This window comes from Bubalus kerabau, chromosome 9 (genome assembly GCF_029407905.1).
Source record: "Bubalus kerabau isolate K-KA32 ecotype Philippines breed swamp buffalo chromosome 9, PCC_UOA_SB_1v2, whole genome shotgun sequence".
Taxonomy (NCBI): Eukaryota; Metazoa; Chordata; class Mammalia; order Artiodactyla; family Bovidae; genus Bubalus; species Bubalus kerabau.
Window position 1 is genome coordinate 17,378,773 of NC_073632.1, and position 26,137 is coordinate 17,404,909.

The following is a 26,137-nucleotide window of genomic DNA, read 5'->3' on the forward strand; positions in this document are numbered from 1 at the left end:
ATCTTTTTTGTACAGTTCTTCTGTGTATTCTTGCCATCTCTTCTTAATATCTTCTGCTTCTGTTAGGTCCATACCATTTCTGTCCTTTATCAAGCCCATCTTTACATGAAATGTCCCCTTGGAATCTCTAATTTTCTTGAAGAGATCTCTAGTCTTTCCCATTCTGTTGTTTTCCTCTATTTTTTGCATTGGTCGCTGAAGAAGGCTTTCTTATCTCTTCTTGATATTCTTTGAAACTCTGCGTTCAGATGCTTATATCTTTCCTTTTCTCCTTTGCTTTTCGCTTCTCTTCTTTTCACAGCTATTTGTAAGGCCTCCCCAGACAGCCATTTTGCTTTTTTGCATTTCTTTTCCATGGGGATGGTCTTGATCCCTGTCTCCTGTACAATGTCACGAACCTCATTCCATAGTTCATCAGGCACTCTATCTATCAGATCTAGGCCCTTAAATCTATTTCTCACTTCTACTGTATAATCATAAGGGATTTGATTTAGGTCATACCTGAATGGTCTACTGGTTTTCCCTATTTTATTCAATTTAAGTCTGAATTTGGCAATAAGGAGTTCAAGATATGAGCCACAGTCAGTTCCCAGTCTTGTTTTTGCTGACTGTATAGAGCTTCTCCATCTTTGGCTGCAAAGAATATAATCAATCTGATTTCAGTGTTGACCATCTGGTGATGTCCATGTGTAGAGTCTTCTCTTGTGTTGTTGGAAGAGGGTGTTTGCTATGACCAGTGCATTTTCTTAGCAAAACCATGTACTAAACAATAAAAAAGAATAAATTATTGGGATGTACAACAACATAGATGAATCTGAAAATAATTGCACTGAGTGCAAGAAGTCAGACAAAAAATGTAGCATTGTATGATTGATTTCATTCATATAAAATTTCAGAAAATGAAATCTAACCTATAACGAAATAAATTGGTTTGGGTTTGCATAGGGTTTAGCATGGATAGGGAAAGGGACAGGATATAGAGTTACAAAGAGGCTCAAGAAAACTTTTCATGGTCATTAAATATTCTCCTTATCTTGATTACTGTGATGATGTTACAAACATCAACATACATTGTACATGTTAAATAAGTGCAATTTTTGACAATTCTATCTCAATAAACTATTTTTAAATCTAATAAAATTTAGCTTTAAAACTTGTAAAATTTTCATCTACAGATTTCAGTCTTGACAATGTAGTATTTATATGATCAATTTAAACCACCAAAAAATTGTTGTTGTTCAGTCTCCAAGTTGTGTCCAACTCTTTTGCAACCCCATGAACTGCAGGATGCCAGGCTTTTGCCCATTGAGTCAGTGATACCATCTCATCCTCTGATGCCCCTTTCTCCTCCTGCCCTCAATCTTTCCCAGCATTAGGGTTTTTTTTTTTTTTCCAATGAGCCAGTTCTTTGCATCAGGTGGCCAAAGTATTGGATCTTTCGCATCAGTCCCTCCAGTGAATATTCAGGGTTTATTTCCTTTAGGATTGACTAGTTTTGACCTCCTTGCTGTCCAAGGGACATCTCAAGTGTCTTCTCCAGCATCACAATTTGAGAGCATCATCTCTTCAGCACTCAGCCTTCTTTATGGTCCAACCTTTACATCTGTACATGACTACTGGAAAAACCATAGCTTTGACTGTATGGACCTTTGTCGGCAAAGTGGGTGTCTCTGCTTTTTAATATGCTGTCTAGGTTTGCCATAGCTTTTCTTCCAAAGATCAAGCATCTTTTAATCTCATGACTGCAGTCACCATCTGCAGTGATTTAGGAGCCCAAGAAAATAAAGCCTGTCACTGTTTCCATTGTTTCCCCATCTATTTGCCATTAAATGATAGAACTGGATGTCATGATCTTAGTTTTTTGAATGTTGAGTTTTAAGCCAACTTTTTCACTCTCCTCTTTCACCCTCAAGAGGCTCTTTAGTTTCTCTTCACTTTCTGTATATCTGAGATTGTTGATATTTCTCCCCCCAATCTTGATTCCAGCTTGGGATTCATGCAGTCAGGCATTTTGTAGGATGTACTCTGCATTTAAGTAAAATAAGCACGGTGACAATATACAGTCTTGATGTACTCCTTTCCCAATTTGGAACCAGTCTGTTGTTCCATGTCCAGTTCCAACTGTTGCTTCTTGTCCTGCATACAAGTTTCTCTGGAGACAAGTAAGGTGGTCTAGTGTTCCCATCTCTTGAAGAATTTTCCACAGTTTGTTGTGATCTACACAAAGGATGCTAAAGCTGACTCTTTGGAAAAGACTGATGCTGGGAGGGACTGGGGGCAGGAGAAGGGGACGACAGAGGAAGAGATGGCTGGATGGCATCACTGACTCGATGGATGTGAGTTTGAGTGAATTCTGGGAGTTGGTGATGGACAGGGAGGCCTGGCGTGCTGCGATTCATGGGGTCCCAAAGAGTCGGACACGACTGAGCGACTGAACTGAACTGAACTGACATAAAGACTTTAGCATAGTCAATGAAGCAGAAGTAGATTTTTTTTGGAATTCCGTTGCTTTTTCTATGATCCAGCGAATGTTGGCTATGTGATCTCTGGTTCCTCTGCCTTTTCTAAATCTGGCTTGTACATCTGGAAGTTCTTGGTTCATGGACTGTTGAAGCTTAGCTTAAAGGATTTTGAGCACTTCTTTGCTTGCAAAAAATGAGTAGAAGATATTTTCTTAAAGGAGTTACAGTAAAATCTTCTGTTAGCTTTCAGTTCTTAAACTCTGCATGGTGATAAAGCAAGAAAAAAGAAAAACAACTGCCAAGAAAATTTTTTCTTAACTTGTAAAAGCAAGTACAAGGGCATATGTTCTTGTCAAGGAATTTCTACAAATAGAATCATCCAAAAGCTAACTATTTCTTCACCTTCCAGATCACTTTAAACTGCTTTTTCCCCTGAATAATTAAAAAATAGTGGTTTAGGTAGCTTTTAAAAACACAATGAAAATAATAAATAAATTTGTATTTCTTAAAGAAAGAAGCTTTTATTTTTTCAATACCTGAGAGAAATTTGGCAACTGCTGAACACTTTAAATAAATCTAAGGATAGATAAATTTGGTAGTTACCCAAGGGAAAAGGAGTTCCCTGATAGCTCAGTTGGTACAGAATCAACCTGTAATGCAGGAGATCACAGTTCTATGCCTTGGTCGGGAAGATCCACTGGAGAAGGGATCCACTCCAGTATTCTGGCCTGGAGAAGTCCAAGGACTCTATAGTCAATGAGGTCACAAAAAGTTGGACACGACTGAGAGACTTTCACTTCACGGGGGGCGGGGGGGAGGGGACATAATGAGAACTGTAATATAGAAAAATGATTTTTTTTCCTTCTACTGTGTTTCCATCAATCTTTCCAATGTAAAAACTAAGAAGTGGAAAGAAGAGTTTTCTGGTGAAGAGATTTTAAACATAAGAGGTTAATTTTGCATTCTCTATAGTCCACAAATTGTAATGGGAGTTTAGAATTGTGTTTTTTTAAGAGGAAATTAAATACTAATTATGGATGGATGCTTAATATAAGTTAAACTGACCTGTGAATGTCCCATTACTTATCATTATTTCCTTCCAGTGCCAGGAATAATCAGAAATATCTACCTTTTTTTTTTTTTTGATAAAAGATCTTTGTAATAATTTCATAGGGCTTCCCAGGTGGCTCAGTAGTAAAGAATCAGCCTGTCAGTGTAGGAGATGCAGGAGACAGGGATTCGATTCCTGCGTTGGGAAGATCTCTGGAGGATGCAATGGCAACACACTGAGGTATTTTTGCCTAAAAAATCCCATGGACAGAGGAGCCTGGTGGGATAGAGTCCATGGGGTTGAAAAGTCGGACATAAATTAATGATTGACACACACACAATTTCACATTCTCATAAAGTAGCTTCTTATTATGATGCCCATCTTACAGATCAAGAAGCTAGAAAAGAAAGTTATGCAAATATATGTTGTAGATGTTAGAATACTACTTTGAATGTTTGATTATGTGTTCAATCCATAAATGGCAGGGGCGGAGGATCATTAAAGGATGCTGGGAGGTGGAGAGGGAGATGGAGCTGTGTGTGAGCGGAGGGGAGAGCAAGATGGGTCTGGGGTGCGTTGAGTAAGAGGAATTGGCAGGAGAGCTCTGTGACAAGGTCTGATAGGAGGCAGAAAGAATCTTTGTGGCTAGAGTTAAGGATCGGGACTTGAGATAAGACTGTGTGAGTCACTAGAGGAGTGAGACAGTTGCCCTGATATGTTTGCTATCACAAATCAAATTGTAACTAGTATAAACATTATTTTTTTAAAAAACATCATGGTATGCTTTAAAGCACATGAGGAAGAGAATAATTCAGAAATCATTTCAGTACTGTCACATGGTACGAGATAATTATTCTTCACAGGAATGATTCAGTGGGGGTGGTGGTAGGAGGAACATCTTCTTAACAGAGTCTCTCTGAATAACCCAAGCAGACACTCTGGCTTTAGGAAATCCAGATTACCAGAGCTGCAACCAAGGAGTCACTGTTTGCCCCTTTCACACTGTATTGCAAAAACTTGTTTGCATTTTTATCCATTATGTAGTTATTGGGTTTTCTTTTTTCTGTAGTATCATTATTAAAGACTACATACATTTAAAAAACTGTGTTGTTTAATATAGATTTGAATATGTTTTCCTTTAATATACTCACTAGGTTCAAACTCAGATGAATATACAATAGAAATTCTTCTTTCCATTCCCTCACCAAAAGCCCAGCCCTCCAAGTTTCCCTCTCAGAAGCAACCAATATTATCTGGTAAAAAAGAGAGAGAAAAAGAAAGAAGGAAAGAAAGAAAACTGCCCTTTTTTTTTTTTTTTTTTTGAGGGATTGCTATTGTATTACAGGGAAGACTGAGTTTTATTGTGATTGTTCCTTCATAGTTATTAAGTCATGAAAAAAATGTTATGACATTAAGTTATGAAGTAATACATTTGCCCTTCTGGTTTGTAGTTGTTACTAACCCATGAAGGAAGTCTTATAATGAAACTTTGTTTTGCCCCATCTCATATTTGGTAATATTATATAACCTTTAAAAAACTTGTCTTGAGTACAGTGAGCGTGCTCTCAAGTATTTGCAAATGACTAAATCTGTATTTTAAACAGACTCAAGAATGGTTGCTGCAGAAGGGGGTTTAGTACTTTACTAACACTGGGCTGGAAGAAGCACAAGCTGGAATCAAGATTGCAGGGAGAAATATCAATAACTTCAGATATGCAGATGATACCACCCTTATGGCAGAAAGTGAAGACGAACTAAAAAGCCTCTTGATGAAAGTGAAAGAGGAGAGTGAAAAAGTTGGCTAAAAGCTCAACATTCAGAAAACTAAAATCATGGCATCTGGTCCCATCACTTCATGGGAGATAGATGGGGAAACAGTGGGAAACAGTGTCAGACTTTGTTTTTTTGGGGGCTCCTAAATCACTGCAGATGGTGACTGCAGCCATGAAATTAAAAGACTCTTACTCCTTGGAAGAAAAGTTATGACCAACCTAGATAGCATATTGAAAAGCAGAGACATTACTTTGCCAACAAAGGTCCATCTAGTCAAGGCTATGGTTTTTCCAGTGGTCATGTATGGATGTGAGGGTTGAACTGTGAAGAAAGCTGAGTACAGAAGAATCGATGCTTTTGAACTGTGAAGAAAGCTGAGCACAGAAGAATCGATGCTTTTGAACTGTGGTGTTGGAGAAGACTCTTGAGAGTCCCTTGGACTGCAAGGAGATCCAACCAGTCCATTCTAAAGATCAGCCCTGGGTATTCTTTGGAAGGAATGATGGTAAAGCTGAAACTCCAGTACTTTGGCCACCTCATGTGAAGAGTTGGCTCATTGGAAAAGACTCTGATGTTGGGAGGGATTGGGGGCAGGAGGAAAAGGGGATGACAGAGGATGAGATGGCTGGATGGCATCACCACCTTGATGGACGTGAGTTTGAGTGAACTCCGGGAGATGGTGATGGACAGGGAGGCCTGGCGTGCTGCGATTCATGGGGTCACAAAGAGTCGGACACGACTGAGTGATTGAACTGAATATTATAATACTTTACTTATTAGAAAATAATCCAATTCTTAAAACAAAAATTGTTTAAAGGAAGTCAGAATTCCATGTATAAAATGCCATAAAGAATCATATTCCTGGAAAATGTTGTGGAATTATTTTGACATCTTAACGTTAATTTAAAATTTTACAGTTGATAGTGACTTCCTTAAAGCAACAGGAGTATTTTAACCATCATAAATCCCAAGAAGGAAAAAGTAAGTTTACTTGCTGAGTGAGTTGATGTCTAGCAACAAATAGATATCTTTCCACTAGGCTATTTCCAGATGTACAATACTCATTTCTTCTAACCTCTCAGTCTTCAGCTGAGCCAATATTGTGCGACTGTGTAGAAGTTTAAGAGAACACTCCAGTTAGAAGGACTTAGGAAATATTTGAATACATTCTATGCCAAATCTAAATCACGTAGACCATAGCTAGTAAACCACGGGATAAAAAGTATCCCAACTTTGCATCCCTTGAGCATGCATGGCTTGGATAGAAAATGACATATAACATGACATAGTTTAAATGGTAAGCATGTTAAGTGTGACACAAAACCGTTAATCATCAGCATAAAGACTGACTCAAAATTGGGGAGATAAACGGTAAGTAAATTGAAAGTCATAAAATTTCTAAAAGACCTTAGACACAATATAATTTGATTCTCTTGTTACAAGAGAAACTGAGATCTAGAGAAGTTAGGATTACATACATTATACAGACTCTTCAGATCAGTGTACTGCAGAGCTAGAACCTGAACCAGGTAATCTGACACCTAGATCAAGGCATTCTGCACTCTAATAATATGTCAGGAGATAAATTTTTTCTAATTTTTAAGAGAGTATTTTATATTTTTCTCTTGACGAATCATTTCCAGAAGTCTTGTCTAACCCTCTAGGTTAGTTAGAAGGGAGCTCTTCTTGTGGGCTCCCAGATGACCTCTGCCTACCCCAATTTTAACTCTGGTACAGTGTTTTGACTTGTGAAGTACCTGTGTCCCCTTATTAGATTATAAACTCCCTGAGAGTTGGGAGTGACTCACTTCTCATTGCATCCTAGTAACTAGCACAGTGCTCGGCACACATTGAATAAGTAATGAGAAAATACTAGTTAAATTGATCTTTCCTTGAAATCCTTTAAAGGGGCACCATGATCTGAACTTTGCCTGCTTCTCTAGCTTCATACCCCCAAATTGTGGCACAAAATTGCTAATCTTATTCTGTGCAAGCATCAGTTTCTGGTTGTATGGTTTTGTTCAAACAATCCTTTTCCCTACACCTCTCCCTACCACACTCTGCCCTCAAACACACATATATTCCACTGCATTAATTCTCTGGAATCATTTTCTCCTGGAAGTCTTTCTTGATTCATAACTTCTCCCAACCTAAATTGGATTAATCCTATTCTGAGCTCCAGTAATTCCTTGTGCATGCATCTCTACACTACACACATCACATTATGAGGCAGTTCCATAAACACTGCACCCACGTTCTGTTTTATTCATGTTGGAATCTCCAAGATTAGTGCACTCAGGCACACAGATGATTTTAAAATGCGATTTAAACAAAAAGAATACATTAATAGAGAAGGAATCTTGGCACAGGGTGAAGTTTAAGGAAAGTATAGATATGGAACTGCAAATAATTGGATATTCAGTATATTTTCCTAAGAAAGAACTAAAAAAAAAAAAAATAGAAGAAGGCTTTCAATTGTGAGGTTACATTCAAATCACAAAACAAACTTTTATGTAAAAGGACAGTAAAACACTATTTGGCAATTTTTTTTTACGAAGACAGCGATTAGGAACTACAATGGCAAGCCTTTCATGTAAATGCTAATGTACTGGTTATCATAGGACAAAAAGGCACTTTTAAGCATGTTTACAACATATACTAAGATGAAGAAAAACCAGAGGTTAAACTATATTCAAAACCTGCCCCCCAAATGTCCTACACTACAAGGCATTGGTTTTATTCCCAAATTGGTGCACAAACCTTTTTCTTTCCAATCCATTTTTATTGTTATATTATATAACATAAAATACAACCATTTTAACCAATTTTATTCTTTAAGTATTAGTTAGTTTCGGATTTACAGTGAAGTGGTTCAGATTCTTTCCCCTTACAGATTATTACAAAATACTGAGTATAATTCCGTGTACCATACAGCATGTCCTTACTGGTTATCTATTTTATATATAGTGGTATGTACCTGTTATTCAAAAATGCCGAATTTATCCGTCCCTCTCCACCACTTAAACCACTTTAAAAAGTGCAGTTTAGTGTTATTAAGCGCCATCACCACTAAACACCCACAATTGTAAAACACGCTGCAGCCGCAACTTCCTTCTTTTCAACTTTTCTTTTGTAACACACTTAGCTTTCCGCACCACAAAAGGTTCAGAAACTAGGGAGAATGAAGTAAAGGATTATACTTCTCGGGATCCGTCAAGGGAATCGAAAAGCTACGTTCAAGCGTCCGTCGCCAAGCAGTAACCATAGCAACACAGATACCTCCCCTCAAAGGCAGCAACTGAGCGCCGCTCCCCCCCCCCCCCCCCAAGCGACAGCTGTCCCTTCCCCTCCTACTGCTTAAGGACCAGGCTCTTCACCCCGGACTGGAGGCAGAAGGAGGAAGAGGGAAGAATAAACGACAAAGCGAGAAGTACAGCCCAGCACTCGCTCTCCTCGCCCTCCCTCTTATCCCGAGCCCTAGCTCTCACCCTCCTCACGCCCGCAATCCGGCCCTTCCCGGGGGCCAGCGCCTTTTATTGACGCCAACTTCCCGTTCTCGCGGGAGTTTGGGAGCCTGAGCCCGATAGGGTGGACGCAGCTCTCAAAATCTCAGTCTGCGCTGGGTCTGGAACCGAGGCCCGGGAGCGCACTGCGCGCGGGGGGCGGGGCGCAGGCCTGAGAGGGCGGGGCCTCGCCTGGCGAGGGGAGGGCGCGGCCGGCAGGGCGGCCAGGGGGCGGGGCCGCGGCCGGGACCTGTGGCTCGCAGGTAGCGCGGCCCGCGGCACTCCCTCGGGCACCGGCGCACTGCGCATGCTCGCTGGCCGCGCGGGGCCGCTCGCCGGGCGGCGGTTACGAGCCGGCTCCTCAGCGGCCGAGGTTGCGGTGCTGCGACGGCGATGTGAGGGGCCCGCGGCGGGATGGTGCTGACCCGGGCGGGGCCGCCTTCTTCCACAGAGACCGCGGGCTCCTCGGTTCGACGGGCGGCAGCGGCGGAGGCCGAGCCGGGCGAGAGGTGAGCGCTCGACGTCCGGCCGTCCCGGCCCGCGACCCCCGCGACCCTCTTCGTGTCCCCTCCCCGCGGCCGGGCGGGGAGCGGCCTCCTCTGCGCCCGGTCCCCGCTCGCGGCTCCGGCCCTTCCCGGCCGCTCCGGGTTGGAGCCGGCGCCGGGCCGCTGAAGGTCGGCGGGGACGGCCGGCGGGCGCGCTCGGGCTGGGGAGCCCCGCTGCCTGCCGCTCCCCGGGCCCGACCCTCGCGCGGCCCCCGAGCCCCCGGCCGCTCTTCGCCCCCTGCCCGTCCTCGCGCCTTGCTCCCTGCCGCGCCGCGCCCCTCATCCCCGGCGGCTCCTCCGTGGGAGGCGGGGTGCCCCTAGGTCCCCTCCCTCCTCTGGGCGCCCCCGGGCCGGCTCTTCGCTCGCCGCCGGCTCCCTTCTCTCCCTCTGTCATTCCTCCCTTGGCTCGCTCTCTCCGTTTCCCCTCTTCGGTTCTTCGCCTTTCCCGTCTTGCGTTAGCTTCTGACAGGGTTTTGCTTCAGCATCTCTAGGCGCAGGACTTCATCTTCGGAGGCCCCGGCGCCCCGAATCCTTCCTCTCTGCCCTGACTTCACCGCCTCTCTGTCTGACGGTCCCTCCCTGTCCTCCCGCCTCTCTCCATCCTGTCCCCAACCCTTAACTCTCGAACCTTGATCTTTTTTCCTCACTAAAACTGTTGTTGTTTTCTCGTTTGCATAGGTCGAGTCTCTTAACTGCTGTCCGTTTTACTTTTTATGAAATCTCTGAAGAGTTCTAGTCTCTTTTACTTTCTACCTAAACTAGGTAACTCCTCAGTATACTTAGTTCAGTTAACAGTTTCATGAAATCTTTCTTCACTGACTGGTAGTACCAACAGGAGTGACAGTAGCCGTAACCTGTTACACTTAACTGATCGAACCTTTAATTTTCAAGAATTGTGTTTACCTGACATGTCAAGAAGAAGCAACTTGAGGTGAGGCTTGGTGAAAATATAAAGGCTAACCTCCAGACCTAAGGTTAAATTTTGGAGATTTTATTGTCCTCCAGAAAATAAAATTGTCCAAGAACGAATATTAAGTGAAATTTATCAAAAATTTTAAAAAATTAGTTATTAATTCGATGTTTTGTACATTTACCATTGCAGTTGACCGCATCATTTTTGTGATGGTCTCTGTTCTCTGCAGTAAGTGCTAACAATTTTTACTAGCTTAGGGAATTAGTGTTCTTACTAAAGGAGAAATTTAGTAAGGGGACAGAAGTATTAAATTTGTGAATTGGGTAAAAGAACTTTATAAACAGTTGGGGAGGTTTTTTTCCTCCATTTCATTGTGATCAAAATTTGGCTTATAAAAAACTTCTCTATATAAATAACATTGTAGGATCTTATTTTGAAGGCATCTGCTGAAGCAGTCACTCTCAGTGAAGTTTGCCTTTATTCTAGGGCCAAGGAGCAACTGGATTATGTATTTCATTCTGTAATCTCAAAGCAGCCCACAAACAGTAAATTCTTCTTTATGTTTCTGTGTCAGGTAGGAATTGAATTTTTCTGTTTTTGTAGTACAGAAGGGAAGCACCAAGGCAAAAATGTGTAGTTTCTTACTTGACATGATATTAGTATAAAAGTAGAACTTGATGTTGTGAAACCACACCTCTTTTGGAAGAAGCAGCAGTTGTTGTGTATGGTAGGAGGTGATGAACTCAGCTTTTAAGATTTTTTAAAATGATTTTTCCAGTGCAGGTAGAGATAACTGCTGCTTCTGAAGGAAATCTTCCCGTCTTTCAAAGGCAAGTCCTTCTGTTTCTAGGTAACTCTTTATTAAAAAAGTAAATGCTTACACATTCTTGTTGGTATTTATAGTAAGTTGATTCTCTGCTCTTAGAAATTAAAATAAAGATTCGTGGCGGACAATGGGCACATGGCTGGATGTCAGAGGATCTACACTCTTAGGATGACTCATGACATTAATTTGTAGAAGTCACTTAACCTGTGTACCTCCAGTGTCTCTCCTTATAATATATGAGTAAACAAGTGGCTACCCACTAATCTTTGAAAACCAAAGTAAACCCTCATCATTTAAGCATGCTTAGGGCCACCACAGACAAAAATTGCTATATAAAACACTTAGTTTTTGTCTCTTTTAGACTATGTCATAAGAGTAAAATTGAATGCTTAAATCCTGCTGCTCCTGCTGCTAAGTTGCTCCAGTCGTGTCCGACTCTGTGCGACCCCACAGACGGCAGCCTACCAGGCTCTCCCGTCCCTGGGATTCTCCAGGCAAGAACACTGGAGTGGGTTGCCATTTCTTCCTCCAGTGTTTGAAAGTGAAATGTGAAAGTGAAGTCGCTCAGTCGTGTCTGACTCTTAGCCACCCCATGGACTGCAGCACACCAGGCTCCTCCGTCCATGGGATTTTTCAGGCAAGAATATTGGAGTGGGGTACCATTACCTAGATCACTGCAATTTAGTTTTTGTTTTGTTTTGTTTTGTTTTTTTAGTTTCAGACTTAAGTGAAAAGTTTAGTAGCGTGTGTTATAAACGTGGACTAGTTTAGATGAATCTTCATATGCAGTGAAACAGACACTGCCACATTCAGTATGTTTGCCGGAATTTGACACTGAAAATTTAAAGTTAACAATGTTTTGGTAACTTCATGAATTTCTGTTGTCTTACAGTTTATCTTTGTGTTCTGTAGATATAGACATTTGAGAGTGGAGGTTCTTTAGGGGATAGAAAAGGCAAGGACTTCCTTTGATTCGAAGTATTAAGAATGATTAAAAGTGAGTTTTGTGATATGTTCTATTGTGTGTTTAAATAAATGAATGGAGATGGGAGCATATGTCTGAAGTGAGTAATGTTGTTTCCTTTTTTTCCTTGAGATGTTTGTCAGGAAGGAGGTTTTGAAATGAATATGAGTAAGAAGCAAAGTGGTAGTACAGAAAAAGCATTCCTAATGGGCCCAGTGGATTTTCAGAGAAGTTGGGAAGCACAAGTTGTTAGGCAGGTCTGGATTTTTCAGAAGGAATATAGTGAAATATCTTCACAGTGGGTTTTACCATTTTATTTTTAAAGATTACCATTTTTTTAATAGGTTCATACTTGGTTGTCAGTGATATTCTAAATTTAATAACAATGAGCCTCTTTTATCTTAATGGAAATATGAAAAGTGTCAGGTCCTTTTAATGTAGAAATTATAAATCTTTTCCATTTGAGAAAACTGAGGCTTAGAGAGTCTGAATTAGAATCCAGGTCTATCTGCTACCAAGTTAATGATATACTGAAGAAAGCAGGAAAGCATAAGCTGTTAAGAAAACATTGTTTGTTTCTTGAAATATTTTTTAGACAGAGGACTGTACTTTTTGTTTTGGGTTCTGAGCTGTGTTCTCTGTTGATTAAATATTTTGAGAGATGCTGGGCAGATCCCGGAACTGGGTAACAGATAATGACTGTGAAATAATGAATTTCTTTTCATGTTAAAAGGAGGGACTAGTTCTGGTTCTTTGGGCTCTTCCGGGATTTTTAAGGTATATAATAACATGACATACTCAAAGACATTCTGTGTTGTGTCACTGTCACGTGTATTTGATGGCATATGAACAGCATGAAAACTTGACGTGAGCTGCTCTTAAATAGCCCTGCCCTTCCTGGGGTGCCTTTTATTAGGTGTCCCATAATGAGCAGGAGGGGTTCTGCTCTGCTTTCTGTGCTTCCTGAAGTAAGTCAGCCATCGAAGTGATGTCAGAGGCTACTGATGTTCTTTCTACATTAGGTTTACACTTTGTTTTTCTATGGATTTTCTCATATTAACACAGTTATCCAAAATTAATAGTGTTCTGAGGGTGCTCCTTAATCTTAAGTGTCAGTTCTAAGATAAGAAGTAATATATTTCTCTATTATTAGACTCAACTGTTTAAACCCAGATTTTTAAGAAGTTAGAAGATAGTAGAGCTTCCCAGTGGTGCAGTGGTAAAGAATCTGGCTGCCAATGCAGGAGATGCAGATTCCATCTCTGGGTCGGGAAGATCCCCTGGAGGAGGAAATGGCAACCTGCTCCAGTATTCCTGCCTGGAAAATTCCATGGACAGAGGAGCCTGGTGGGCTGAAGTCCATAGGATTGCAAAGAGTTGGACCCAACTGAGCACACACACACACACACACACACACACAGGAGATGTCAGTGCCTTTAAACTTCAGATTTTGTATCTGTGGGTGTGAGGAATTTGAAGATTTCATGATTAGATCAGATCAGATCAGTCGCTCAGTCGTGTCCAACTCTTTGCGACCCCATGAATTGCAGCACACCAGGCCTCCCTGTCCATCACCAACTCCTGGAGTTCACTCAGACTCACGTCCATCGAGTCAGTGATGCCATCCAGCCATCTCATCCTCTGTCGTCCTCTTCTCCTGCCCCCAGTCCCTCCCAGCATCATCTTTTCCAAAGAGTCAACTCTTCGCATGAGGTGGCCAAAGTACTGGAGTTTCAGCTTTAGCATCATTCCTTCCAAAGAAATCCCAGGGCTGATCTCCTTCAGAATGGGCTGGTTGGATCTCCTTGCAGTCCAAGGGACTCTCAAGAGTCTTCTCCAACACTACAGTTCAAAAGCATCAATTCTTCGGCGCTTAGCCTTCTTCACAGTCCAACTCTCACATCCATACATGACCACAGGAAAAACCATAGCCTTGACTAGACGAACCTTTGTTGGCAAGGTAATGTTTCTGCTTTTCAATATGCCATCTAGGTTGGTCATAACTTTCCTTCTAAGGAGTAAGCGTCTTTTAATTTCATGGCTGCAATCACCATCTGCAGTGATTTTGGAGCCCAGAAAAGTAAAGTCTGACACTGTTTCCCCATCTATTTCCCGTGAAGTGGTGGGACTGGATGCCATGATCTTCGTTTTCTGAATGTTGAGCTTTAAGCCAACTTTTTCACTCTCCTCTTTCACTTTCATCAAGAGGCTCTTTAGTTCCTCTTCACTTTCTGCCATAAGGGTGGTGTCATCTGCATATCTGAGGTTATTGATATTTCTCCCTGCAATCTTGATTCCAGTTTGTGTTTCTTCCAATCTAGCGTTTCTCATGATGTACTCTGCATATAAGTTAAACAAGCAGGGTGACAATATACAGCCTTGACGAACTCCTTTTCCTATTTGGAACCAGTCTGTTGTTCCATGTCCGGTTCTAACTGTTGCTTCCTGACCTGCATACAAATTTCTCAAGAGGCAGATCAGGTGGTCTGGTATTCCCATCTCTTTCAGAATTTTCCACTGCTTATTGTGATCCACACAGTCAAAGGCTTTGGCATAGTCAATAAAGCAGAAATATATGTTTTTCTGGAACTCTCTTGCTTTTTCTATGATCCAGCTGATGTTGGCAATTTGATCTCTGGTTCCTCTGTCTTTTCTAAAACCAGCTTGAATATCAGGAAGTTCACGGTTCACATATTGCTGAAGCCTGGCTTGGAGAATTTTGAGCATTACTTTACTAGCGCGTGAGATGAGTGCAGTTGTGCGGTAGTTTGAGCATTCTTTGGCATTGCCTTTCTTTGAGATTGGAATGAAAACTGACCTTTTCCAGTCCTGTGGCCACTGCTGAGTTTTCCAAATTTGCTGGCATATTGAGTGCAGCACTTTCACAGCATCATCTTTCAGGATTTGGAATAGCTCAACTGGAATTCCATCACCTCCACTAGCTTTGTTCCTAGTGATGCTTTCTAAGGCCCACTTGACTTCACATTCCAGGATACCTGGCTCTAGGTCAGTGATCACACCATCATGATTATCTGGGTCGTGAAGATCTTTTTTGTACAGTTCTTCTGTGTATTCTTGCCATCTCTTCTTAATATCTTCTGCTTCTGTTAGGTCCATACCATTTTTGTCCTTTATCGAGCCCATCTTTGCATGAAATGTTCCTTTGGTATCTCTCATTGTCTTGAAGGGATCCCTAGTCTTTCTCATTCTGTTGTTTTCCTCTATTTCTTTGCATTGATCGCTGAAGAAGGCTTTCTTATCTCTCCTTGCTATTCTTTGGAACTCTGCGTTCAGATGCTTATATCTTTCCTTTTCTCCTTTGCTTTTCACTTCTCTTCTTTTCACAGCTATCTGTAAGGCCTCCCCAGACAGCAATTTCGCTTTTTTACATTTCTTTTCCATGGGATTGGTCTTGATCCCTGTCTCCTGTACAATGTCATGAACCTCATTCCATAGTTCATCAGGCACTCTATCTATCATATCTAGGCCCTTAAATCTATTTCTCACTTCCACTGTATAATCATAAGGGATTTGATTTAGGTCATACCTGAATGGTCTAGTGGTTTTCCCCACTTTCTTCAATTTAAGTCTGAATTTGGCAATAAGGAGTTCATGATCTGAGCCACAGTCATCTCCTGGTCTTGTTTTTGTTGACTGTATAGAGCTTCTCCATCTTTGGCTGCAAAGAATATAATCAATGTGATTTCGGTGTTGACTATCTGGTGATGTCCATGTATAGAGTCTTCTTTTGTGTTGTTGGAAGAGGGTTTTTGTTATGACCAGTGCATTTTCTTGGCAAAACTCTATTAGTCTTTGCTCTGCTTCATTCCGTATTCCAAGGGCAAATTTGCCTGTTTCTCCAGGTGTTTCTTGACTTCCTAATTTTGCATTCCAGTCCCCTATAATGAAAAGGACATCTTTTTTGGGTGTTAGAAAAATGGAATATAGTTAATTTATCAAGTGTAGTTTTTTAAATCAGCATTGCATTCTGATTTCAGGTTTTCTTTTAGTAGGGGCATATTTATTTCATGGCATGTTACTATTGAATCTGTTTCCTAAAACAATTAAGGTATAGACTTTAGAATTATATAAGTTTAAATATAGGCTGTGAAGTTTGACACTTTCAAAGGTTTTGTGCTTTTTCCATTGTTTTCTAACCGTGTGACCTTGAATAAGTTGTGTAAACTTTTTGCTCCTTAGCTTCTTCACCTGTAAAATGGAATAATAATAGGTCTTTCATTCATATGAGAATGAGATGAAGTGATGTTAATAAGAGCTACTTGTATAAAAGTAAGAGCTCCAAAATGTTCTCAGTGTTTGTATTTGATACTGCTATTTGGTCTACATTTGGTATCAACAGGGAAACATACAGCTTTTTAAAATATATTTTGTCAAGGTTTTCTGCTTATCTTTCCTCTGGAAGATCTCCCTCTTACCCTCACCCCAGAAGAGAAGAACTTAGTACTCTATTCTTTTCTTAAATATTTCTAAATACAACTTGTGCTGTATGGTGTATGGCCCTCAGGAGTTTATTGTGTTGAGTGATTAAATGACAGCAAAAGATTCTAGACCAGTGATTTTCCTTACTTTCCATGTCCACTTTATTCATAGCAATTCTTTTAAGCTCCTCTTTATTGTAAATCACCTTTTAAGATGAGAGATGTTACTGATGAAAGGGTGTTGCATATGTGAATAATTGTGAAGGCAAAAAGGTTAAAAGCCACCTGAGTGATGGTGATCCTGAGTCAGGAGAGTGCCAGTTGACTTGGCCATTTTAGAGTAGGATGTAATCCAGTGGCGTAGTGTGTTTAGCTCCAGAAAGAGGGAGCTTTCAGAGCTGATCAGGGTGTCAAGACCTCAGTCAGTCCAAAAGGGAACTGAATGTAAATCCAGAAACAGGACCATAGGCCAGATATTTAGACTGAACCAACCAATGCAGACTTAATCAATTTAGGTGGCCAGAGTTACACCAGATAGCAGGATTACAGGTGTACAACTCCTTAGACGTCACTGGCTGGTTATTCTCAGTTTATGGCTGTCTGGTTTGACTTGATCAAGGTTAGCTCAAAGGCTTGAGGGCCTTGAAGGGCCTGACTTTTGTGTATTGGAGTTCTGCTGTGGCCTCAGTGAGTGGTACTTAGGAAAGGTGGTGACTGAGGATACTTTGTCCAAGAGATGGATCTTCCTACTCTCACACAGAACTTGGATGTTACAGAAATATTTTATTATGCACAAAGTTATGAGAACAGCATTCTGAAGGCTTATGGGGTGCCCTTCTTTGGGGCTTCCTGCTTATTCATTGGGAGAAAACCCCCCTCCCCCCCAGAATGGACCCCAAATTGACTATTATTAAATGGATTGAGTTAACCTTTTAAAAGGATCTAATGATCTTAGGATCTAAAAGATCTCTTTGTTCCCATTGAATTCCTATTTAACAAACTGTAATTGAAACGTGCATGTTAGGTTAGATGCCCTTCCCTTCACTGGTCCCAGATCCCAGTGTCACTCTCAGTCCCTAGATGTCTGGCCTAGTGTGAGCCCCTTATCTGGTTGGACTTTAACTTGATGTTCCCTCACTTGGTTTCAGTTCCTGTGTGTCTGTCTGAATGTGAGCATCTCATTACATTGAGTGTGAACATTTAAAGATATGTAGGTTTTTGTACACTTTGGCTCCCAAGTGCAAGTTTACTACATTATATAGTGTTCATCTGAAAAACTAGTGAATTTTTTCCCTAAAGCTGAAAGAAAAAAATGAATGTGCTTTACTCATTGAGAAATGATGTATTGATTGCTAATCTGGAGGTTTTCTACAGATAAGTGGGTCCATAGATGATATTTGCCTTATATGGTGTCTTTAGTACCTAACTTCTGCATACAGCTGGACATTATTTTTTGGACTGTCAGTATTACAGGCTCTGAACCCATTTGTCCCATGACTGCTAACCTGGGAATGGGATTTAGAAGCTGGAGCCATTGGCTTCATATTTGACAGAAGTGACCCCTTTATTTCTTGGGTTGACAAAGGGAGTGTCTGGAATCTCCAATTTGTTTAGCTTGTTTACCCTCAGCTTTAGGAGAAGGAACATCCTCAAGATATCTATTTTGGGTTTGTAGTTCAAGAGTCAAGGCTGTTCACTCTTTGATTTCTGAGACAGGATCTCATCATTGCCTGTGGTCTCCAGTCTATTTTAAGAACCTCTGAGCTGTGCCTCTCGGTTTCAGACATGTCCGTGTCCTCTTTTTAGGTTTCTGAAGCAATCAGGAGTTCAGGCTAAGTTCAGAATGGTTAGCTGTTGTTTCAGGATGGTGTGGGTGGTACAGGAGCATCTTCCATATTTTTCCAGATATCCATGCCTGGACTTACCTTGCAGATACTGGAGGTCTCAACTGATCCGATGCGAGTGAACAGCCCTGGTCTTAGAAGCTAGACCAAATATTTAAGCCCCAGTGCTGTTTTGGGGATAGTTAATGTGCACTCTAGTGGTTGGGGGGATGGATTGGCATTCTTAGGCTCAGGTCCAGTAGAAATCTGAAAGAGATGTGTAATAAAACATGTCCAAGGAGCTGCATTTTTAAAAATAAAAACCAACTGATAAAATTAATTTGTATAATATATTTTATTTAATTCAATGTATGCAAAGTATTATTCAAGATGCACGCATGTTAAGTTGCTTCAGTCGTGTCCGACTCTGTGTGACCCTATGGACTGTAGCCTGTCAGGCTCCTCTGTCCATGGGATTCTCCAGGCAAGAATACTGGAGTGAGTTGCCGTTCTCTTCTCTGTATTTCAAGAGGTGGTCAATATAAAAAACATTAATGAGATATTTACATTCTTTTGTGTACTAAGTCTCTGAAACCCAGTGTGTACATCTACAGCATATCTCAATTAGTAACTACATCTGTAACAGTTTAAGTAAAATACTGTCCTGTCAGCAATAAAGTTATGTTTAATTAAAAAATATTTACACTGCTTCAGTGTTTGGATGTAAATGTAAAAGTAAAAATTTTAAATGCATTTCTTCAGTCATACTAGTTGAGTTTTGATTGTGCACTAAATCAAATTACTGACCACGTGTGGCTCGTGGCTGTGGTGTGGGATGGACCGGCTCTTGAGGGCCCAACTGTCTTTCAGACCAACAGATGATCTTGCTTCTTTGGGAGCAGTCTGCCTTTCCCTGAGGTATTACAAGGGGATTGTCAGGTTTGACTGTCAGAGAAATATCTCCTCAGATCTCAGAGCCATTCAGCGAACGGTTCTCGTTTCGTATCAGGGCAGTTCCTGTTTGAGGTTCCCCTGTGGCTTCTTTGGGTTGAGTGTTATAGTCTATTTAGCTAAGTTCTTTCTTAGGGACCTTGGAAATGACCCAGGGGCCTACTTGAACAGATCTCTCAGATTGCTCTGTTTAGGCTACTTTGCCAGGGCCAAAATAATAGAGCGGATGATCAGTCTCAGATAAGTCAGGGTTCCTACAGCTTCACAGGCTCAGATGAAAGTGACAGATCTGAGCCTGCTAGCGGACTGTGAAAGAGGCCATGGTGAAGGGAGTTCCTGATGGTGGAAAGTCTCCCAGGCACGTCTGGGTAAAAGGAAAGAAGTCCTCTCTTTGAGCTTCTTTTACTCTTGAGAGAAAACAGGCCAGAACTTCCCTGTTTGATGAAAGATCTTTGCCTAATGAACTGAGTGGCATGAGAACCTATGCTAAGTCAAAGATTACAGACTTGGAATGAATTTGCCCTGTAGAGGAATTTGATTTTAACTGCACAGGTTTTGTTTGCTTGTTTTATTTGTGTTTGTTTTTTAACTAGTTGGCAACATCTAAAATTTAGGAGAAATTTAGGTGAAAACTCTTAGAAAAAACATTTTCAATTTCTACTTGAAAATTTAGAAGCCTGTGATCATGCTGGGCTAGCCAGGACTGTGTCGAGCTGAGTGGCAGTCCTTCTGTAAAACAGGGAATAGGAGAGAGTCCCATAGAGCCCCTAGACTCTGAGAGTCCTCTGAATCTCTCTTTCCTTTCTCTTTTGTCTACTCTCCATTTCCTTTAGTCTCTTCTTTGAATTTTTTTCTTCGATCAATATGTAAAAATAATTCTTTTGGGGTTTTTTTTTTGGGGGGGATGAAAAATAGATTTATTAGTATTACTGTGTATATATCTGTACATGTACTGTATGTTTTCACTTAGGGAATAGTCAGTAAAAAGGCATAAATTGAGAAAAATTAGGCAGAACAAAAAGTGCAGCAGGATATGAGAGGAAAAGGGAAGGAAATTACTTTATACTGGTAATTAATTTTATCATAAAGATTTGTTCATTCATGTCTGTTTTCAGTTTATCAGTGTAATAATTCCTTTCTTCAAGTTGATTGGATTTAAATATAAAAATAATAATAGTTAATATTTATGAAATTATTTTTGTTCAATTGCTCAGTCATGTCCGACTCTTTGTGACCCCATGGACTGCAGCACACTAGGCTTCCCTCTCCTTTACCATCTCAGAATCATGTCCATTGAGTCGGTGATGCCATCCAACATCTCATTCGTCCTTTGTCGTCCCCTTTTCCTCCTGCCTTCAGTCTTCCCCAGCATCAAGGTCTTTTCCAGTGAGTCAGTTCTTCGCATCAGGTGACCAGAGTATTGGAGCTTCAGCTTCAGCATCAGTCCTTCCAGTGAGAATTCAAGATTGATTTCCTTTAGGATAGACTGGTTTGAACTCCCTGCAATTGAGGGGACTCTAAAAGAGTCTTCTCCAGTACCACAGTTCAAAAGCATCAATTCCTCCCTGCTCAGACTTATTTATGGTCCAACTCTCACATCTGTACTGGAAAAACCATAGCTTTGACTATATGGACCTTTGTCGGCAAAGTAATGTGTCTGCTTTCTAGGATGTCTAGGTTTGTCATGGCTTTTCTTCCAAGGAGCAAGCGTCTTTTAATTTCATGGCTGCAGTCACCATCTGCAGTGATTTTTGAGCCTAAGAAAATAAAGTCTGTCACTGTTTCCATTGTTTCCCCATCTATTTGCCAAGAAGTCATTGCCTGGAGAATCCCAGGGACGGGGGAGCCTGGTGGGCTGCCGTCTATGGGGTCGCACAGAGTTGGACATGACTGAAGCAACTTAGCAGCAACAGCAGCAGCAGCATGGGACCTGATGCCATGATCTTCGTTTTCTGAATGTTGAGGGTTTTTTTTTTTTCCTTTTTTTTTTTATATATTTTATTTTATTTTTTAGCTTTACAATATTGTATTGGTTTTGCCATATGGATGAATGTTGAGTTTTAAGCCAGCTTTTTCTCTCTCCTCTTTCACTTTCATCAAGAGGCTCTTTAGTTCCTCTTCGCTTTCTGCCATACTGGTGGTGTCATCTGCATATCTGAGGTTATTGATAATTCTCCTGGCAGTCTTGATTTCAGCTTATGCTTCATCCAGCCTGGCATTTTGCACGATGTACTCTGCATATAAGTTAAATAAGCAGGATGACAATATACAGCCTTGACGTATTGCTTTCCCCATTTGGAACCAGTCTGTTCCATGTCTTGTTCTAACTCTTGCTTCTTGACCTGCATACAGGTTTCTCAGGAGGCAGGTAAGGTGGGTCTGGTATTCCCATCTCTTGAAGAGTTTTCCACATTTTGTTGTGATCCACACAGTCAAAGGCTTGGCATCGTCAATGAAACAGAAGTAGATGTTTTTCTGGAATTTTCTTGAAAAAAATTATCTTGAGTTTTCTGGAAATCTCTCTTTTGCTATGATCCAGTGGATGTTGGCAATGTGATCTCTGGTTCCTCTGCCTTTTCTAAATCCAGCTTGAACCTCTGAAAGTTCTTGGTTCACGTACTATTGAAGCCTAGCTTGATTTTGAGCATTACTTTGCTAATATGTGAAATGAGTGCAGCTGTGTAGTAGTTTGAACATTCTTTGGCATAGCCCTTCTTTGGGATTAGAATGAAAACTGACCTTTCCCAGTCCTGTGGCCACTGCTGAGTTTTCCAAATTTGCTGACATATTGAGTACAGCATTTTCACAGCATCATCTTTTAGGATATGAATAACTCAGCTGGAATTCCATCATCTCCGCTAGCTTTGTTTGTAGTGATGCTTCCTAAGGCCCATGTGACTTCACACTCCAAGATGTCTGGCTCTAGGTGAGTGATCACACCATTGTGGTTATCTGGGTCATGTAAGATCTTTTTTGTATAGTTTTTCTGTGTATTCTTGCCACCTCATATTAATCTCTTCTGCTTCTGTTAGGTCCCAGCCTTTCGGTTTCTGTCCTTTATTGTGCCCATCTTTGCATGAAATGTTCCCTTGGTATCTCTAATTTTCTTGAAGAGATCTCTAGTCTTTTCCATTCTATTGTTTTCCTCTATTTCTTTGCATTGTTCACTTAGGAAGGCTTACCTATCTCTCCTTGCTATTCTTTGGAACTCTGCATTCAGATGGAAATATTTGTCCTTTTCTCCTTTGCCTTTCTCTTCTCTTCTTTTCTCAGCTTGTAAGGCCTCCTCAGACAACTGTTTTGCCTTTTTGCATTTCTTTTTCTTAGGGATGGTTTTGATCACAACCTCCTGTACAATAGTACAAACCTCTGTCCATAGTTCCTCAGACATTCTTGTCTATCAGATCTAATCCCTTGAATCTTTTTTGTCACTTCTGCTCTTTAATCATAAGGGACTCCATATAGGTCATACCTGAATGGTCTAGTGGTTTTTCCTACTTCTTCAGTTTAAGTCTAAATTTGGCAATAAGGAGTTCATGATCTGAGCCACAGTCAGCTCCCAGTCTTGTTTTTGCTGACTGTATAGAGCTTCTCCATCTTTGGCTGCAAAGAATAAAATCAGTCTGATTTTGGTATTGACCATCTGGTGAAGTCCATGTGTAGAGTCTTCTCTTGTGTTGTTGGAGGAGGGTGTTTGCTATGACCAGTGTGTTCTCTTGAAAAAACTCTGTCAGCCTTTGCCCTGCTTCATTCTGTACTCCAAGGCCAAACTTGCCTGTTACTCCAGGTAGCTCTTGACTTCCTACTTTTGCATGCCAGTCCCCTATGATGAAAAGGACATCTTTTTTTTTTTTTTTTTTTTTTTTTGGTATTAGTTTTAGAAGATCTTGTAGATCTTCACAGAACCGTTCAGCTTCTTCTGCATTAGTAGTTGGGGCAAGGCCTTATATTACTATGATATTGAAAGGTTTGCATTGGAAACGAACTGAGGTCATTCTGTCATTTTGAGATTGCACCCAAGTACTGCACTTCTGACTCTTTTGTTGACTATGATGGCTACTCCATTTCTTCTTAGGGATTCTTGCCCACAGTAGTAGATATAATGGTCATCTGAATTAAATTTGCCTATCCTGGTCCATTTGAGTTCACTGATTCCTAAAATTCACTCTTGCCATCTGCTGTTTGACCACTTCCAATTTACCTTGATTCATGGACCTAACATTCCAGGTTCCTGTGCAGTATTGTTCTTTACAGCATCGGATTTTACTTTAACCACCAGTCACATCCACAACTGGACATTGTTTCTGCTTTGTCTCAGCCTCTTCATTCTTTCTGGAGCTATTTCTTTGCTCTTCTACAGTAGCATCTTGAGCACCTACTGACCTTGGGAGTTCGTCTTTCAGTGTCATATCTTTTTGCCTTTTCATACTGTTCATGGAGTTCTCAGGGTAAGAATGCTGAAGTGGTTTGCTGTTCCCTTCTCCAGTGGACCACGTTTTGTCCGAACTCTCCAACATGTCCCATCCATCTTGGGTGGCCCTTCACAGCATGGCTCAAGGTTTCATTGAGTTAAACAAGGCTGTAATCCATGTGATCAGAACAATTATACCAAAGAAGTTCTCATACTGTTGCAAAAGTTCTAGGCTCCACAACAGATTTCCCAACCTGGGGATCCAACAGAGGAACTGCATATCCCCAGGGAATCTGACTTTGAGGGTCAGCAGGATTTATTACAGAACTTCCACAGAACTAGGGAAACAGACTCTTGGAGGGGACAACAAAACCTTTTATGCACCAGGACCCAGGAGATAGGAGCAGTGACCCCACAAGAGACTGAGCCAGACTTGCCTGAAAGTGTCCAGGAGTCTCCAGAGGAGATGTGAATTGACAGTGGCCTGCCACGGGGTCAGTATCATTGACTACAACAGTCCTAGGAGCCATGGGTGCTGACCTAAGTCCTTTTGCAGAAATTCACCATTACCCCTACCATAGTTTGACCTCAGGCCAAATTACAGGGAAGGAACTCAGCCCCACCCATCAACAGAAAATTGGATCAAAGAGTTACTGAGCATGGCCTTGCTCACCAAAGCAAGACCCAATTTTCACCATAGCCAATAGTTCCAATGAGGAAGCTTCCGCAAGCTTCTCATCCTCATCCATCAGAGGACAGACAGAATGAAAACCAGAATCACAGAAAACTAACTAAACTGATCCCATGGATCACAGCCTTGTGTCACTCAGTGAATCAAGAAAGTGAAGTGAAGTCACTCAGTTGTGCCCGACTCTTTGTGACCCCATGGACTGTAGCCTACCAGGCCCCTCTGTTCATGGGATTTCCATTCTAAGCAAGAATACTGGAGTGGATTGCCATTTCCTTCTCCAGGAGATCTTCCTGACCCAAGGATTGAACCCGGGTCTCCCGCATTGTCGGCAGACGCTTTACCGTCTGAGCCACCAGGGAAGTCAGTGAATCAAGACCAGGAGGTAAAAGGTGAGTCATTTGGATATCCTGGAGGGATGAGTGTCCAAGGCAACAACTGCAAAACTGCAAAAGCCCTGAAGCATTAATCTCTTCGGTATGTTTGAGAAATAGCAAGCAGTGTGACTGGAGTGGGCAAACTTAGGAGATGAGGTCAGAGAGGTGGTTGGAAGAACCAGGTTGTGTAAGGTCGTCATATAGGCCATTGTAAGGTAGTGCTACTGAATATGGTGGGAAGCCATTGGGGGTTTGGAATGGAAGAAAGACGATTTGAATTATTTTCAAATCATGTATATTGTCATACAGCTTTTTATTTTATTGTTATTGTATGTAATATATAATTATTAATTAACATACGTAATATAAAGGATCATTTTCCTGCTTCTTTGAAAATAGCCTGAAGCGAAGACATATTACTTAGGGTATAGGTTAGGTACAGTTGCTGTGATAAAGAGTTATAAAACGAAAATCTGAGCAGTCTAGATAAATTTGACGTCTGTGCTCTATGAAACCATTCCAGAATCCAGAATTTTTCCATCTTTCTGTTTTACCATTTTTCAGAGTTCTGTCTTAATCTGTGTGGTCGATACTAGATCACTATTAAGAAGGTATTCCAGCCTGTAGAAAAAGGAAGCAATGAAATCCAGAGCCAAGAATTTCCTTTTAAACAAGTGAGGCAGACATTACATATCTGTCTGCGGACTTCAGTTTGCAGTCCACAGAAAGGGTGGATTGGCCACACTTGCCTCAGGGCTGGTTGGGAAATGTTATCTCAAGATTGCTCATCATTCAGCAGGAAAAGAAGAAAACAAAAATGACAAGTTGTCAACCACAGTCTTGCAGTTCACCTACTAAAGTATCCATGTGTATCCTTCATCCTGCCTATTGAAAATACTCCAGTTCCCATTGCCGAAGGAGACAGACAATCCAGGATCCATCGTACTGTTATATTAATCCAACTGAGAGAGCAGATCCACCTGTTAGATCTGCAAGTCCAGTGACCTGGAGACAAAACACAGTTACTGGTCCTCCCCTGCCCCTCCCACATACACCTGACATAATAGTGGTGGTTCAAAAATAGGAAAAGAATAATAAAATTTTCCATTTGGTTAAGCAAACAATGAGAGAAGTCACTGGTTGAGGGTAATGCTGGGCAGTAATGGTATAGCAGCTCTTCTGGTAAGAATGCCTATATTCACTGTACTCTGACCCCTGTCTTTGCTGTCCGGGTGTTTCTTCCTTATGTTAACCTCCATGATCACATCTGAAGTTTGTATTGAAAATTTTCCCAGTTGGGAAGGCATCTAGTTTTCATAGTTAGCTTTGTGCTACGGTAGGCTTGCCATCCTGCAAGTTACACAGTCATAGGTGTTTGCAGGTTAGCTTTTAATATCTTTGACAAATACAG

At 41.2% G+C, this 26,137-nt stretch overlaps 1 protein-coding gene and 1 long non-coding RNA gene across 8 annotated transcripts in view; one reads left to right on the plus strand and one right to left on the minus strand.

The window, feature by feature from the left end:
• Positions 1 to 225: 225 nt before the first annotated feature.
• Positions 226 to 8,788, minus strand: LOC129659959 (uncharacterized). Its single transcript, XR_008718258.1, has 3 exons — positions 8,264 to 8,788; positions 6,278 to 6,394; positions 226 to 762 (listed from the first exon to the last, which is right to left on the minus strand). It is a non-coding gene; the product is annotated as an uncharacterized LOC129659959 (long non-coding RNA).
• A 223-nt stretch (positions 8,789 to 9,011) lies between these two features.
• Positions 9,012 to 26,137, plus strand: part of FAM135A (family with sequence similarity 135 member A) — a 162,149-nt gene continuing 145,023 nt past the window's right edge. For 4 of the 7 annotated variants that reach the window (XM_055534765.1, XM_055534764.1, XM_055534768.1 and 1 more), the window contains exons 1-2: positions 9,012 to 9,298; positions 24,634 to 24,741. The gene's annotated coding sequence lies outside the window, so the exon portion shown is untranslated. The remainder of the gene's footprint in view (positions 9,299 to 24,633; positions 24,742 to 26,137) is intronic. The other 3 variants (XM_055534770.1, XM_055534771.1, XM_055534766.1) reach the window with 3 other exon arrangements.